We start from the raw sequence: 18,380 nt of genomic DNA, 5'->3' as shown, positions 1-18,380 counted from the left end.
TTAAATATTTACGAGGATTATGTTTAATTACCCAAATTTTAACTGGATTATTTTTAGCTATACATTACACCGCAGATGTAAATTTAGCTTTTAATAGAGTTAACCATATCTGGATGATTAAGGTGCACGCACGCTATTGGCTGAGACAAGAACTCTTCTCGAGCATACACTGTCCAAAAAGAAAAGTGAAATCAATCTTTGTGTGCTATTTTCTTAACATAGTTATTGCGCAAGAAGCGCCTGTAAGAATTATATAAGTTCTCAAATTTGCCTGTAAAATTAATCGTTAATATCTAGGGAAATATATCATTTAAATAAAGCATGCATTTCATGGATAAAGCACAAGCACTTTGCGTCGATCGTAAGTTCTAAACTTTTTCGCTCAATGTACTTCGAAAACGAAGCGACGCAAAGCAGCATCGACCAGCTTTGCTGAAGGCAAACTGGCGACCAACTTCGTGTCAGCATCAGCAAGCCGCGACTTCGGCATTCGTTCGTCTGGTCTTTGGAGAACGAACAACCAGTCGGCATGCCGCACGAAGCCTCAAAGGCCAGATGAAAGGCCGGCCACAAATTTTGCGTCGCATTCAAATGTATGGACGTTACTCATCTTAGTGTTTATATTGTCTTTGGTAGAGGCATAGCAGGTGGTGCGGTCTGTCGCGAGCTCGAGCCCTACCGGGGAAAGTATTATTTTTTTTTTTGTTTGCTTGTGTGGCTGTTGAGTAGAGTCGACAGCAAGTAATGCGGTCAGTTGCGAGTTCGAGCCCTGCCAAGGGAACTAATAACTTATTTTAAAATTTATTTTAACATAATCAAACAAATTTGTTAATAACTTTATTTAATCACCAAAACTCAGAATAATCAAAAATAAACCCCTATTAATATAATTTTCATTTTAAAATAAAAATGAAAGTTAAATATTATTTATTTTTTCATATTAATACCTCATTTTTTAAATGTTACACAATTTAAAAATAATTAATTTTTAGCATATTACATTTTAGTATTATATAAAAACAATTATTTCATAATTATAATAATTTATAAAAATCATAAAATTAAGTAAATTTTAAAAAATATTAAAATAAATAAGTTTAATAAAATTAATTTTAATAAATTTATTAAAATAAAACAAGTAAGAGGTTCTAGTCGGGAGCTTACTAGGGCATACCCTGAAGCCTCTTCTTCCAACATCAAATGCATATATATTCTATTTTAGCAGCTTTATGTCAAGTTTGGTGACTCTAGCTCGATTTTTATTGATTGCTTGGAAACGGAGTAAGTTATCAATTATCGGAAATAAGCTAGATCTGCGCGGGAACTAAAAGCAACCACATCTAAAATTCCTTGCGTTCATACATACGGACGGGCGGACAGACAGACGGACATGGCTAGGTCGACTCGGCTATTGATGCTGATCAAGAATATATATACTTTCTGGGGTCGGAGATGCTTCCTTCTGCCTGTTACATACATTTGCATTTCGCACAAATACAATATACCCTTATACCCATTTTTAATGGGTTCAGGGTATAAAAGTAACATTAATAATAAATTTACAAAATAATTAAATTCAATTTAAAAATTAACATCAATAACATAATTAAATTAAAGTCAATTTTAAGACTATTAAAAAACCTTTCTAATTTTTTCTTTGCAATATGTAAAAAAAATAGATATAAAGAAAATGTATCTATTTTAAAATTAACAAATTTAAAATAAAAAACACATTTGTATACTAGGTCGAGATTAATAGATAATCTATATATATATAAATATTTAATATATTATTATATAATTAACAATTTAAATAAAAAATTTCGCAATCCAAAAATCATTACAAATATGGTAAAAAAAATCTATATTTTAAAGATTTATCGAATGATTTTTTTGATTTATATAAATTAATATAAATCTTATAAATTATTCTATATTTATTATTGATAATTTACTATAATATATATATATATATATATATATATCTATATAGAAAATTTTAAATACTTATAAACAAAATCATATTAAATTAAATTTACTACTAGAATGTAAATTAATTAAAATACATATAATATTAAAAATTCAAATATTTTTCAAAAAATATTAGTAAACTATAAAAAAAAAAAAAACAAAAAAAAAATTAATTGCCTGATAAAAGGATTACCTTGCTAGGGTAAATTATGTAAGATTCTACATTCATTGATTGATTTTATTGTTATTTTTAGAAAGATTTTATATTTAATAGAATTTAACTATTACTAAAAGTACTGGGTTCATACCCCATTTATAAAGGTTTTAATCCTTTTCCTTTTAATTTTTAATAATTTTTCAAAAATTTTATTTATTACAATAATAATTATTGGGACATTAATTACAGTAACCTCTAACTCTTGGTTAGGAGGATGAATACGTTTAGAAATTAATTTATTATCTTTTATTCCCCTAATAAGAGATAGTAATAATTTTAAATCAACAGAAGCTTCTTTAAAATATTTTTTAACTCAAGCTTTAACTTCAACTGCTTTATTATTTCAGTAATTTTAATAATATTAAAAAACAGCATAACAATTAAAATAAATAATTCATTTACTTCAATAATTATTTTATCAACTTTATTATTAAAAAGAGGGGTAGGTCCATTTCATTTTTGATTCCCTAATTTAATAGAAGGATTAACTTGAATAAATGCTCTTCTTTTAATAACATGGCAAAAAATTGCTTCTTTAATACTAATTTCTTATTTAAATTTAAAAAATTTGTTACCCATCAGAGTAGTTCTTTCAGTAATTATTGGAGAAATTGGAGGTGTGAACCAAACTTCTCTGCGAAATTTATATTTTTTTCTTCTATTAACCATTTAGGTTGAATATTAAGAGCATTAATAATTAATGAATCAATTTGAATATTTTTTTTTTATTTTATTCTTTTTTATCATTTATTTTTCCTTTTATATTTAATATTTTCAAATTATTTCATTTGAATCAATTATTTTCATGATTTATACAAAGAACAGTTATAAAATTTATTTTGTTTATAAACTTTTTATCCATAGGTGGATTGCCCCCATTTTTAGAATTCCTACCAAAATGAGTTATATTTCAACAACTGTTTGTAATCAATATTTTCAATTAATAATTTTATTAATATCAACCTTAATTACTTTATTCTTGTTTCTACGAATTTGTTTTTCGACATTTATATTAAATTACTACGAAAAAAACTGAAAACTGAAAACTGAAAAACCACCCAAATCAATAATTTTAGTATAAAATTAAACTTAATTTGTACACTTTTATCAATTCTTGGATTATTTATAATTTCAATATTCTATTCTATATTTTAGGTTAAAGGCTTTAAGTTAAATAAAACTAATAGCCTTCAGAGCTGTAAATATAGCAAATCCTTTAAGCCTTAGTAATAAATTACTCCTTCAAAATTGCAGTTTGATGTCATTATTGACTATAACACCAATTAATAAATTTATTAATAAATTGATTAAGAAGAAAATTTCTTATAAAAAGATTTACAATCTATCGTCCTTAAGAATCTTAAGAATTTTAATCCAAGCTGAATTAGGTCATCCTGGAGCCTTAATTGGTGATGATCAAATTTATAACGTAATCGTTACAGCCCATGCTTTTATTATAATTTTTTTTATTTTTATGCCAATTACGATTAGAGGGCTTGGAAATTCACTTGTACCTTTAATATTAGGGGCCCCTGATATACCTTTCCCTCGTATAAACAAGATAAGATTTTGACTTTTACCTCCTGCTTTATCATTACTATTAGTTAGAAGAATACTTAAAAACGGAGCTGGAACAGGACAGTTAACCCTCCATTATCAGCAGGAATTGCTTATGGACGAGCTTCTGTAGATTTAGCTATTTTCGCTTTACATTTTGCAGGAATTTCCTCAATTTAAGGGGCTATAAATTTTATTACAACAGTAATTAATATACCACCTTTATGAATTACTTTAGACCGTATATCCTTATTTGTTTGATCTGTTGTAATTACAGCTCTTCTACTTCTTTTATCATTTCCTGTTTTAGCAGGAGCTATTACTATACTCTTAACAGATCGAAATCTTAATATTTCATTTTTTGACCCTGCCGGTGGATGAGGCCCAATTTTATACCAACATTTATTTTGATTTTTTGGTGACCCAGAAGTTTATATTTTAATTTTACCTGGATTCGGGATGATTTCTCATATTATTAGTCAAGAATCAGGTTAAAAGGAAACTTTTGGATCTTTAGGTATAATTTACGCAATACTAGCAATTAGGATTTATTGTATGAGCTCACCATATATTTACGGTTGGAATAGACGTAGATACCTGAGCTTATTTCACATCAGCAACTATAATTATTGCGGTACCTAAAGGTATTAAAATTTTTAGTTGACTTCCTACGCTTCACGGAACACAACTTTCTTATTCACCTGCTATTTTATGAGCTTTAGGATTTGTATTTTGATTCACAGTTGGGAGTTGTTCTAGCAAATTCATCTGTTGATATTATTTTACATGATACATATTATGTAGTTGCTCACTTTCATTATGTATTATCGATAAGAGCCGTATTTGCTATTATGGCTGGATTTATTTATAATGATTAAAAAGTCAATTTTTTTTATTATATTTGGAGTAAATCTAACATTCTTCCCGCAACATTTTCTAGGTTTAGCAGGGATACCTCGTCGTTATTCTGATTAGCCAGACGCTTATACTACATGAAACGTAATTTCAACTATCGGATCATCAACTTCTTTATCAGGGATTTTATTTTATTCTATATTATTTGAGAAAGTTTAATATCTCAACTTCCAGTAATTAGCCCAATTCAACTAAATTTCTTAATTGAATGATACCAAAATACCCCCCCTGCTGAACATAGCTATTCTGAACTACCTTTATTAACTAATTAATTTATAATATGGCAGATTAATGAAATGGATTTTAACTTTTATTAGAAAATAAATGTCAACATTAGGTCTTCAAGATAGAGCTTCTGCTTTAATGGAATAATTAATTTTATTTCATGATCATGCCTTACTGATTTTAGTAATAATTACTGTTTTAGTTGGATATTTAATATTTATATTATTCTTTAATAATTATATTAATCGATTCCTATTACATGGAAAATTAATTGAAACATTAAATTTGAACAATTTTACCCGCCATTATTTTATTATTTATCGCGCTTATTATATTTATTAGACGAATATAATATATATAACCTTCAGTAACTTTAAAATGAATTGGTCATCAATGATATTGAAATTACGAATATTCAGATTTTAATAATGTTGCATTTGATTCGTATATAATTCCTACAAATGAAATTTCAAATGATGGGTTTCGTTTATTAAATGTAGATAATCGAATTGTTTTACCTATAAGTTCTCAAATTCGACTCTTAGTAACAGCGGCTGATGTAATTCATTCATGAACAACTTCAGCTTAAGGAGTAAAAGTTGATGGAACCCCTGGACGTTTAAACCAAACTAATTTTTTAATTAACCGCCCAGGATAATTTTATGGTCAATGTTCAGAAATTTGCGAGGCTAAGCATAGTTTTATACCAATTGTAACTGAAAGAGTTCCTGTAAATTATTTTATTAAATGAGTTTCTAACAATGTAAATTCTAGATTAGATGACTGAAAGCAAGTACTGGTCTCTTAAGCCATTTTATAGTAAATTAGCAATTCTAATGAATTGTAAAAAATTAGTTAAAGCTATAACATAAGTATGTCAAACTAAAATTATTAAACTATTCATATTTTTAATTCCACGAATAGCCCCAATTAAATGATTAACTTTATTTTTTATTTTTTCTGCTACTTTTATCTTATATTTTTCTATAAATTATTACGCTTACATACCTTCTTCCCCCAAATCAAATGAATTAAAAAATATATTTATTTAAATTCATTAAATTGAAATTGATAACAAATTTATATTCTGTATTTGATCCATCAGCAATTTTCCGTTTATCAATAAACAGAATAAGAACATTTTTAGGTCTTTTAATAATTCCTTCTATTTATTGATTAATACCTTCTCGTTATAATATTTTTTGAAACACAATTTTATCAACTTTACATAAAGAATTTAAAACTCCTTAAGGACCTTCAGGTCACAATGGTTCAACTATCATTTTTATTTCTTTATTTTCTCTTATTCTTTTTAATAATTTTATAGGTTTATTTCGTATTTTTACAAGAACGAGTCATTTAACACTAACACTTTCATTAGCTTTACCTTTATGATTATCCTTTATAATTTATGGATGAATTAACCATACTCAACATATATTTGCTCACCTTGTACCTCAAGGAACCCCAGCAGTCCTGATACCTTTTATAGTTTGTATTGAAACAATAACAAATGCAATTCGACCTTAGCAGTTCGATTAACTGCTAATATAATTGCAGGATTTTTTTTCCAAACTTTAATAGAAAATACCGGACCATCTATATCTTACATATTAGTCACTTTTTTATTAGTAGCTCAGATTGCTTTATTAGTTCTTGTATCAGCTGTAGCTATAATTAAATTATTAAATATATAATTAAATTACTAAATTTCTTGATTTCCTTGATGATCTCCTGAACCCAAGTTTCAGTACCGTTGTCAACGCAAACTTTAGCAGGCCGGTTATTGATGATCAGAATTCCGTCATCGACCCATGTGATCGGGTCTAAGTGAATCGGCTGCATTTGGCAGTTTGCCAAGCCACCAGCATGCAGCTCTCTGGCACAAGAGCTGGTCGGTGAAAGTTGACAAAGGTTCCTCCCGGCGTGGAAGTGCAATTCTTAAGGGCAAGCACTTGATCTCCGCACTCAGCTATAATGTTGTCGTATTATTTGTAGCACAGCATTCTCATGTGCAACTGGATACAGCATCCCCTTTCTGCAAGCCATTTTGATTTCCGGGAACTTAATGATAAAGTGAAGGGCATCAACAGATTGTAATACTTTCACGAACGCAACGGACATAAGGTCAGCTATTAAAGTACCTGTGGGTTCATCGACCCAAACAGATTTCAAATATGCGTGATCTATTATATTTGGGCTTATGATATTAATTTTTGCAAGGGTAACAGCGAGCATCAAATTCTGCATTTCCATCAGCAACATTCTATTCCGAGCTTAAAGCAAAATAATTAAATTTAATTAAAAAATTAACATCAATAAAAAATCAAATTAAAGTCAATTTTAAGACTATTAAAAAATCTTTCTATTTTTTTTTTTTCAATATGTAAAAAAAATAGATATAAAGAAAATGTATCTATTTTAAAATTAATAAATTTAAAATAAAAAACATATTTGTATACTAAGTCGAGATTAATAGATAATCTATATATATATAAATATTTAATATATTATTATATAATTAACAATTTAAATAAAAAATTTCGCAATCCAAAAATCATTACAAATATGGTAAAAAAATCTATATTTTAAAGATTTATCGAATGATTCTTTTGATTTATATAAATTAATATAAATCTTATAAATTATTATACATTTATATATTATATTATATTATATATTATATTATATATGTGGGTTGGGTAAATGCTGTATACCCAAATCCCACTGTGCACAACCAACAGCACAAGAATCCCTAGACAACGAACACGCTAAAAGACGAACGACGAATACACGACGCGTAACAACGAGCAAAGAAGACGGCGAATTCGCAGACGGCGAGTTATCCAAAAACGACGATCAACGAGGACAGTGCAAAGCCACGAGGGCAACGTACTGGACGTAGAGCAGAAGATGTTTGCTCGTTAAGACGAAAAGTTCAACGCTGGACCTGTGTGGTATGAAGGCTGAGAACAAAACGACGAAACGACGTGTTACTTTGATTCGAATGATAATCATCCTAAGCAATACAATTTGTTAAATCAACAATACACTTGTTTATAATAAACTTTTAATATAAAACCCCACATTTTGGGCGCTCGTCCGAGATTGAGCAAGATTGAGCGAGATTGAGCAAGTGTGAGCAAGATTGAGCGAGATTGAGCAAGTGTGAGCAAAAGTGAGCGAGATTGTGCAAGATTGAACAGGAGTGAATAAAGTTGAAAACGATCTTACGTTACAACAACAATTGTGCAAAACAAAAAAAAAAAAAAAAAAAAAAAACTATTCAAAAAAAAAAATGTCGTGCCTTAATGATTTAATAAGTGCTAGCTTACGCTCAAGCAAAAAAGGGAGCATAACTGCGTTGCACAAGTTCATCTTTGAAAATGAGGGAGACAGAAATAATCGCAAACGTCTACGCGAATTTTCTGGCTTCGAGTATACAGAAAATGACGCAGAGTATAGTGCGAAGAAGGAATACGCATTGAACAATTTAACGCAGGCTGACCTTGTATCAATATGCAACATTCTAGGTATAGAATATGTTCACGCAGATTTGCATGGACACATTTTTCGTAATCTGATGAAAAACAATTTGATGGAATTCAACGAAGTAGACGAAGAAGCAACTGACGACGAAAATGAAATAGAAGAGGAAGCAGACAACGCTTCATTCCAGACCGCTGACCTTCGAAATAGGGAAAACTCGAAAACTAGGAGAATTGCTGAAAATTACGAAATTGCTCCTCGCTTTGCGATCAGCTTTCGCGACGTGGAAGAGAGCATTCGTTGTTTTGACGGCACAAACACTATTCCAGTAGAAGTGTGGATAGAAGAATATGAAGAGCAGGCAACACTCACGTATTGGAACGATTTCCAGAAGTTTCTGTTCGCAAAAAAGGCACTTAAAGGAATAGCGAAACTCTTCGTATTGAGTGAGAGAGGTTTAAGCACTTGGAACTCTCTCAAACGAGCACTCTTGGCAGAATTCAGTTCAAGTGTAAGCAGCAAAGAAATTCACGAACAGCTCGCGCAGACGAAACGCAGCAACAACGAGTGTGTATTCGAATTCTTTTATAGAATGAAAGACATTGCTTCTCGAGGTAAAATTGCAGATGACGCTTTCATACAGTATTTAATTGACGGAATAGATGAGAGAGGTGGAAACAAATCCATATTATACGGTGCGAAAAATTTAAATCAATTCAAAGAAAAGTTGAAATATTATAAAACAATGATTGAAAAAGAGTGTCGAGTCGAAAAGGAAAAAACAAAGCGTAACGATTGCAGTGTTAAAGAAAGAGACAAAAAAGCTTTCAACGTAAGCAAAGATGCAAAAAAAGATGTGAAATGCTTTAACTGTGGTGAAAAAGGGCATACGTCTAATTATTGTCAAAATAAAAATAAAGGAAAAAAATGTTTCAGATGCAATCAATACGGTCACATCTCGAAAGATTGTGAACAAATTGAGAAAAGTGAGGCCGTAATATCAAATACACGCAGTTTGCAAGCCAAAAACGATTTATCCTGTAAAGAAGTATGTTTCTCAAATAAGAAATGTGTAGCGTTATTTGATACTGGCAGCAAATTCAATATCATCCGTGAAGACTTTTATTGTGAAATTGGCAAGCCGAAGCTAGAAATCTGCAATGTTTTTCTTATTGGATTCGGCAGTGAGCGCAGTGAGAATAAAATAAAACCAACTGGACATTTTAAACATCTAATTCTTATTGACGATGAAGAGTTTATACTTGATTTTTACGTGGTTCCAATTAAATGTATTGATGTCAAAGTTATTCTTGGCGAAGAACTATGTTTACAGGCTGAGATTGTATTTAGTCGTAACGGTTTACAAGTTCGCAAAATGTCAAACAGTGAAGAGATAAATATACTAAGAATTTGCCCTGAAGACTTCGACTGCGTATACGACATAGAAGACACAGCAAGTGAGTATGCTAAACAAGAAGTTCGAGAACTTATTTCGAACTATGAACCAAATAAGACGAAGACAACAAATGTAGAGATGCGCATTGTAGTAAAAGATGAGGCACCAATATTTTCACGGCCGCGCAGATTGGCGTTTACGGAAATGAGTATTGTCGATGAGCAAATTGATGAGTGGCTTGAAAATGGCATAATTGAAGAATCTACATCCGAGTTTACTAGCCCGATAGTACTTGTTAAAAAGCGCAATGGTTCAACCCGGCTATGCATAGATTATAGAAGAATCAACAAGGTAATTGTTAAAGACCATTTTCCTTTACCACTAATCGAGGATCAGCTGGATCGATTACAAGAAGCGAATATTTTTAGTACAATTGATCTAAAAAATGGATTTTTTCACGTACCAGTGGCAGAATCAAGTAGAAAATATACTTCGTTTGTAACACATCGAGGACAATATCAATTTCTGAGAGTGCCGTTCGGATTTTCAAACTCACCAGGTGTTTTTCAACGCCATGTTAACGCGATATTTCGTCACCTGTCACGCAGAGGAATTGCTTTGCCATATGTAGATGATATTATCATACCAGCCAAAAACGAGCTAGAAGCGGTGCAACATTTAAAGGAAGTTATTGGCACATGCAAGGAGTATGGGTTGGAGCTTAACATTAAAAAATGCAATTTTTTAAAGAAACGTATTCAATTTCTTGGTCATGTGATCTGTAATAAAAAGATATTCCCATCACCAGAAAAAATTGAAGCTGTATCTAAGTTTAAGATGCCACAAACAATAAAGCAGGTAGAAAGTTTCTTAGGCTTGACAGGCTATTTTAGAAAATTTATACCAAATTATGCTACAATAGCTAGACCTTTAACGGAGATGACCAAGAATAAAGCGAAATTTAGAATTGAAATAGCAGAAGAGAATTCGGTTAACTTATTGAAAAAGCTTCTTACTGAAAACCCTGTGTTAAGTATTTACAATCAAACGTGTGAGACAGAGGTACACACAGACGCATCGATTGATGGCTTTGGAGCAGTTTTATTGCAGAAAAGCCCCGAAGATTGTCAACTGCATCCAGTTTACTTTATGTCAAAAAAGACTACAGATGCCCAACGTAAATACAGCAGCTATGAGTTAGAAATTTTGGCAGTCATAGAAGCATTGACGAAGTTTAGAGTGTATCTTCTAGGTATTCATTTTAAACTTGTAACAGACTGTAATGCATTTGCAAAAACTCTAGAGAAACAAAGTTTATGCACCAGGGTGGCACGCTGGATTATGTTCCTACAAGAATACGATTATACAGTAGAACATAGAGCTGGCACAAGAATGAAGCACGTCGACGCTTTAAGCAGATACCCAGTAATGATAATCAACGAAGATAGTATCAGTATTGCTATGAAAGATGCACAAGCCCGAGACGAAAAGATAAAAGCAATTAAGGAAGTTTTAACCGATAAAAATAAAGCATACGACGACTACTTCATAAAATCAGGTATTCTATACAAACTTATAAAAGATGATGAGTTAATAGTAGTACCCAGTGACATGCAAAAAAGAATTATTGGCTATGCTCATGACAAAGGCCATTTTGCAGCAAAAAAGACCAAAGAGTTAATTTGCCGAGAATACTTTATTCCTAACCTCGAAGAGAAGATAAAAAAGTATATAGATTGTTGCGTTCCCTGCATTTTAACAAATCGCAAAAGAGGCAAACAAGAAGGGCTGCTACACCCACTACAGAAGGAAGACGTTCCCCTACACACTTACCACATCGATTTCTTGGGTCCACTTGAGTCAACGCATAAAGACTACAAACACATTTTGGCGATTATTGACTCATTTACCAAGTTTTGTTGGCTGTATCCAACGAAGTCTACTAATGCAAACGAGGTCATTACAAAGTTAACTAATCAAAGTATTGTATTTGGTAACCCAGCATTTATCATTACGGATAGGGGCTCTGCCTTTACTTCGCAAGATTTTGTTAAATACTGTGACGACGAAGGCATAAAACTAGTTAAGACAACTACAGGCCTACCAAGAGTGAACGGTCAAGTCGAGAGGCTGAATGCTATAATTATTTCAGTACTCTCAAAATTGAGCATTGATGACCCAACAAAATGGTACAGACACATCAACCAAGTACAGCAGGCAATTAATTCGACATTTTCCAGAAGTATTGATGCGACACCTTTTGAGCTTTTAGTTGGTGTAAAAATGAAAACAAAAGAAGATCGGAAGATTCGAGATATAATCAATAAAGAAACAATAGCTTTATTTAATGACGATCGAACCGAATTAAGAGCAAAGGCAAAAACACAAATTTTAAAAATTCAAAATGAAAATAGAAATACATACAATTTGAGACGAAAGCATGCAAGACGTTATAATGTTGGCGACCTTATTGCCATAAAACGCACACAGTTTGGTAGAGGCCTAAAATTAAAGCCTAAGTTTTTGGGGCCCTATCAAGTCGTTAAGATTAAGCATAACAACGCGTATGATGTCCAGAAAGTAGGTAATTGCGATGGGCCGAAGAATTCTGCAACGTGTGCCGAATATATGAAGCCATGGTCCATTGGCAGCGATGATGAAGATGACGAGGAAGCATTCGGGCCGAACGCTTAGTCAGAATGGCCGAATGTGGGTTGGGTAAATGCTGTATACCCAAATCCCACTGTGCACAACCAACAGCACAAGAATCCCTAGACAACGAACACGCTAAAAGACGAACGACGAATACACGACGCGTAACAACGAGCAAAGAAGACGGCGAATTCGCAGACGGCGAGTTATCCAAAAACGACGATCAACGAGGACAGTGCAAAGCCACGAGGGCAACGTACTGGACGTAGAGCAGAAGATGTTTGCTCGTTAAGACGAAAAGTTCAACGCTGGACCTGTGTGGTATGAAGGCTGAGAACAAAACGACGAAACGACGTGTTACTTTGATTCGAATGATAATCATCCTAAGCAATACAATTTGTTAAATCAACAATACACTTGTTTATAATAAACTTTTAATATAAAACCCCACATATATATATTATATTATATATATATTATATAGAAAATTTTAAATACTTATAAACAAAATCATATTAAATTAAATTTACTACTAGAATGTAAATTAATTAAAATACATATAATATTAAAAATTCAAATATGTTTCAAAAAATATTAGTAAACTATAAAAAAAAAAAACAAAAAAAAAATGAATTGCCTGATAAAAGGATTACCTTGCTAGGGTAAATTATGTAAGATTCTACATTCATTGATTAATTTTATTGTTATTTTTAGAAAGATTTTATATTTAATAGAATTAAACTATTACTAAAAGTATCAAAAACTTTTGTGCATCGCACACCAAAATATAAAAAGATAAGCTAATTAAGCTACTGGGTTCATACCCCATTTATAAAGGTTTTAATCCTTTTCTTTTTAATTTTTAATAATTCTTCAAAAATTTTATTTATTACAATAATAATTATTGGGACATTAATTACAGTAACCTCTAACTCTTGGTTAGGATGATGAATACGTTTAGAAATTAATTTATTATCTTTTATTTCCCTAATAAGAGATAGTAATAATTTTAAATCAACAGAAGCTTCTTTAAAATATTTTTTAACTCAAGCTTTAACTTCAACTGCTTTATTATTTCAGTAATTTTAATAATATTAAAAAACAGCATAACAATTAAAATAAATAATTCATTTACTTCAATAATTATTTTATCAACTTTATTATTAAAAAGAGGGGTAGGTCCATTTCATTTTTGATTCCCTAATTTAATAGAAGGATTAACTTGAATAAATGCTCTTCTTTTAATAACATGGCAAAAAATTGCTTCTTTAATACTAATTTCTTATTTAAATTTAAAAAATTTGTTACCCATCAGAGTAGTTCTTTCAGTAATTATTGGAGAAATTGGAGGTGTGAACCAAACTTCTCTGCGAAATTTATATTTTTTTCTTCTATTAACCATTTAGGTTGAATATTAAGAGCATTAATAATTAATGAATCAATTTGAATATTTTTTTTTTATTTTATTCTTTTTTATCATTTATTTTTCCTTTTATATTTAATATTTTCAAATTATTTCATTTGAATCAATTATTTTCATGATTTATGCAAAGAACAGTTATAAAATTTATTTTGTTTATAAACTTTTTATCCATAGGTGGATTGCCCCCATTTTTAGAATTCCTACCAAAATGAGTTATATTTCAACAACTGTTTGTAATCAATATTTTCAATTAATAATTTTATTAATATCAACCTTAATTACTTTATTCTTGTTTCTACGAATTTGTTTTTCGACATTTATATTAAATTACTACGAAAAAAACTGAAAACTGAAAAACCACCCAAATCAATAATTTTAGTATAAAATTAAACTTAATTTGTACACTTTTATCAATTCTTGGATTATTTATAATTTCAATATTCTATTCTATATTTTAGGTTAAAGGCTTTAAGTTAAATAAAACTAATAGCCTTCAGAGCTGTAAATATAGCAAATCCTTTAAGCCTTAGTAATAAATTACTCCTTCAAAATTGCAGTTTGATGTCATTATTGACTATAACACCAATTAATAAATTTACTAATAAATTAATTAAGAAGAAAATTTCTTATAAAAAGATTTACAATCTATCGTCTAACTTCAGCCACTTAATCGCGACAGTGTTTATTTTCAACAAATCATAAAGATATTGGAACACTATATTTTATTTTCGGTGCTTGAGCAGGAATAGTCGGAACATCCTTAAGAATTTTAATCCAAGCTGAATTAGGTCATCCTGGAGCCTTAATTGGTGATGATCAAATTTATAACGTAATCGTTACAGCCCATGCTTTTATTATAATTTTTTTTATTTTTATGCCAATTATGATTGGAGGGTTTGGAAATTGACTTGTACCTTTAATATTAGGGGCCCCTCATATAGCTTTCCCTCGTATAAACAATATAAGATTTAGACTTTTACCTCCTGGTTTATCATTACTATTAGTTAGAAGAATACTTAAAAACGGAGCTGGAACAGGACAGTTTACCCTCCATTATCAGCAGGAATTGCTTATGGACGAGCTTCTGTAGAATTAGTTTTTTTCGCATTACATTTAGCAGGAATTTCCTCAATATAAGGGGCTGTAAATTTTATTACAACAGTAATTAATATACCACCTTTATGAATTACTTTAGACCGTATATCTTTATTTGTTTGATCTGTTGTAATTACAACTCTTCTACTTCTTTTATCATTTCCTGTTTTAGCAGGAGCTTTTACTATACTATTAACAGATCGAAATCTTAATATTTCATTTTTTGACCCTGCCGGTGGATGAGACCCAATTTTATACCAACATTTATTTTGATATTTTGGTGACCCAGAAGTTTATATTTTAATTTTACCTGGATTCGGGATGATTTCTCATATTATTAGTCAAGAATCAGGTTAAAAGAAAAAAAAAGGTTTTTGGATCTTTAGGTATAATTTACGCAATACTAGCAATTAGGATTTATTGTATGAGCTCACCATGTATTTACGGTTGGAATAGACGTAGATCCCTGAGCTTATTTCACATCAGCAACTATAATTATTGCGGTACCTAAAGGTATAAAAATTTTTAGTTGACTTGCTACGCTTTACGGAACACAACATTCTTATTCACCTGCTATTTTATGAGCTTTAGGATTTGTATTTTGATTCACAGTTGGGAGTTGTTCTAGCAAATTCATCTGTTGATATTATTTTACATGATACATATTATGTAGGTTCTCACTTTTATTATGTATTATCGATAAGAGCCGTATTTGCTATTATGGCTGGATTTATTTATAATGATTAAAAAGTCAATTTATTTATTATATTTATTGGAGTAAATCTAACATTTTTCCCGCAACATTTTCTAGGTTTACCAGGGATACCTCGTCGTTATTCTGATTAGCCAGACGCTTATACTACATGAAACGTAATTTCAACTATCGGATCATCAACTTCTTTATCAGGGATTTTATTTTATTCTATATTATTTGAGAAAGTTTAATATCTCAACGTCAAGTAATTAACCCAATTCAACTAAATTCCTTAATTGAATGATACCAAAATACTCCCCCTGCTGAACATAGCTATTCTGAACTACCTTTATTAACTAATTAATTTTAATATGGCAGATTAATGCAATGGATTTAAGCTCCATACATTAAAGATTTTTACTTTTCTTAGAAAATAAATGTCAACATTAGGTCTTCAAGATAGAGCTTCTCCTTTAATAGAACAATTAATTTTTTTCATGATCATGCCTTACTGATTTTAGTAATAATTACTGTTTTAGTTAGATATTTAATATTTATTTTATTCTTTAATAATTAAATTAATCGATTCCTATTACATGGACAATTAATTGAAACATTAAATTTGAACAATTTTACCCGCCATTATTTTATTATTTATCGCGCTTATTATATTTATTAGACGAATATAATATATATATAACCTTCAGTAAATTTAAAAAGAATTGGTCATCAATGATACTGAAATTACGAACATTCAGATTTTAATAATGTTGCATTTGATTCTTATATAATTCCTTCAAATGAAATTTCAAATGATGGGTTTCGTTTATAAGAACCTTCAGTAGCTTTAAAAAGAATTGGTCATAAATGATACTGAAGTTACGAATATTCAGATTTTAATAATGTTGCATTTGATTCGTATATAATTCCTACAAATGAAATTTCAAATGATGGGTTTCGTTTATAAGATGTAGATAATCGAATTGTTTTACCTATAAATTCTCAAATTCGACTCTTAGTAACAGCGGCTGATGTAATTCATTCATGAACAACTTCAGCTTTAGAAGTAAAAGTTGATGGAACCCCTGGACGTTTAAACCAAACTAATTTTTTAATTAACCGCTCAGGATAATTTTATAGTCAATTATCAGAAATTTGCGGGGCTAAGCATAGTTTTATACCAATTTTAATTGAAAGAGTTACTGTAAATTATTTTATTAAATGAATTTCTAACAATGTAAATTCTAGATTAGATGACTGAAAGCAAGTACTGGTCTCTTAAACCATTTTACAGTAAATTAGCACTTCTAATGAATTGAAAATTAGTTAAAATTATAACATAAGTTTGTCAAACTAAAATTATTAAACTATTAATATTTTTAATTCCACAAATATCCCCAATTAAATGATTAACTTTATTTTTTATTTTTTCTCGTACTTTTATCTTATTTTGTTCTATAAATTATTACGCTAACATACCTTCTTCCCCCAAATCAAATGAATTAAAAAATATATATATTTAAATTCAATATATTGAAATTGATAACAAATTTATATTCTGTATTTTTTAGCAATTTTCCGTTGATCAATAAACTGAATAAGAACATTTTTAGGTCTTTTAATAATTCCTTCTATTTATTGATTAATACCTTCTCGTTATAATATTTTGAAACACAATTTCATCAACTTTACATAAAGAATTTAAAACTCCTTTAGGACCTTCAGGTCACAATGGTTCAACTTTCATTTTTATTTCTTTATTTTCTCTTATTCTTTTTAATAATTTTATAGGTTTATTTCCTTATATTTTTACAAGAACGAGTCATTTAACACTAACACTTTTATTAGCTTTACCTTTATGATTATCCTTTATAATTTATGGATGAATTAACCATACTCAACATATATTTGCTCACCATTTACCTCAAGGAACCCCAGCAGTCCTGACACCTCTTATAGTAACTGCTGATATAATTGCAGGTAATTAATTACTTACTTTAATAGAAAATACCGGACCATCTATATCTTACATATTAGTCACTTTTTTATTAGTAGCTCAGATTGCTTTATTAGAATCAGCTGTAGCTATAATCCAATCTTATGTATTGGCTGTTTTAAGTACACTTTATTCTAGAGAAGTTAATTAATTTATTTTATTAAATATATATATATATATATAGGATTTAAATAATAAGTCCTCGCGGATTATTTTGATGGAACTTTATTTTGATAGTGATTTATAAAACACTAGGCCGACACGCCGCAGTGAGTGAGTTAAATTATACATGAGTCGAATTAAAAACTAAATTTACAAAATATTGATCAAAAATACCTAAGCTATTGTGTGCATTCACAACGGCCGCTAGAATGCTTAGCTTGCGCCTCGTGCGCTGCCGTCGTGCAAGAACTGCTCCCCTTTTAAGTTAAGGCCGCCCTCGGCCGTTCCTATCTCAGCGATCACCTTCTTAATCTCCTTGGATGCCATGTTTTTGGTGAACCGACGGTAGGTGACTCCGACGCAAATTATGGTGCAACACACAGCACCCAACAAGAAGGCTATTACCTCGCTGTCGACGCTTCCAATTTCGTCCTTGATTTCCTTGATGATCTCCTGAACCCAAGTTTCAGTACCGTTGTCAACGCAAACTTTAGCAGGCCGGTTATTGATGATCAGAATTCCGTCATCGACCCATGTGATCGGGTCTAAGTGAATCGGCTGCATTTGGCAGTTTGCCAAGCCACCAGC

At 30.3% G+C, this 18,380-nt stretch overlaps 2 pseudogenes; both read left to right on the top strand.

The window, feature by feature from the left end:
• The first annotated feature begins 113 nt into the window (after positions 1 to 113).
• LOC138911506 (NADH-ubiquinone oxidoreductase chain 2-like) lies at positions 114 to 3,454 on the top strand (annotated as a pseudogene).
• A 9,015-nt stretch (positions 3,455 to 12,469) lies between these two features.
• Positions 12,470 to 14,414, top strand: LOC138911505 (NADH-ubiquinone oxidoreductase chain 2-like; annotated as a pseudogene).
• Positions 14,415 to 18,380: the final 3,966 nt, after the last annotated feature.

This window comes from Drosophila virilis, unplaced genomic scaffold (genome assembly GCF_030788295.1).
Source record: "Drosophila virilis strain 15010-1051.87 unplaced genomic scaffold, Dvir_AGI_RSII-ME tig00001170, whole genome shotgun sequence".
Classification (NCBI taxonomy): Eukaryota; Metazoa; Arthropoda; class Insecta; order Diptera; family Drosophilidae; genus Drosophila; species Drosophila virilis.
This window is presented reverse-complemented; position numbering and strand designations above follow the sequence as displayed.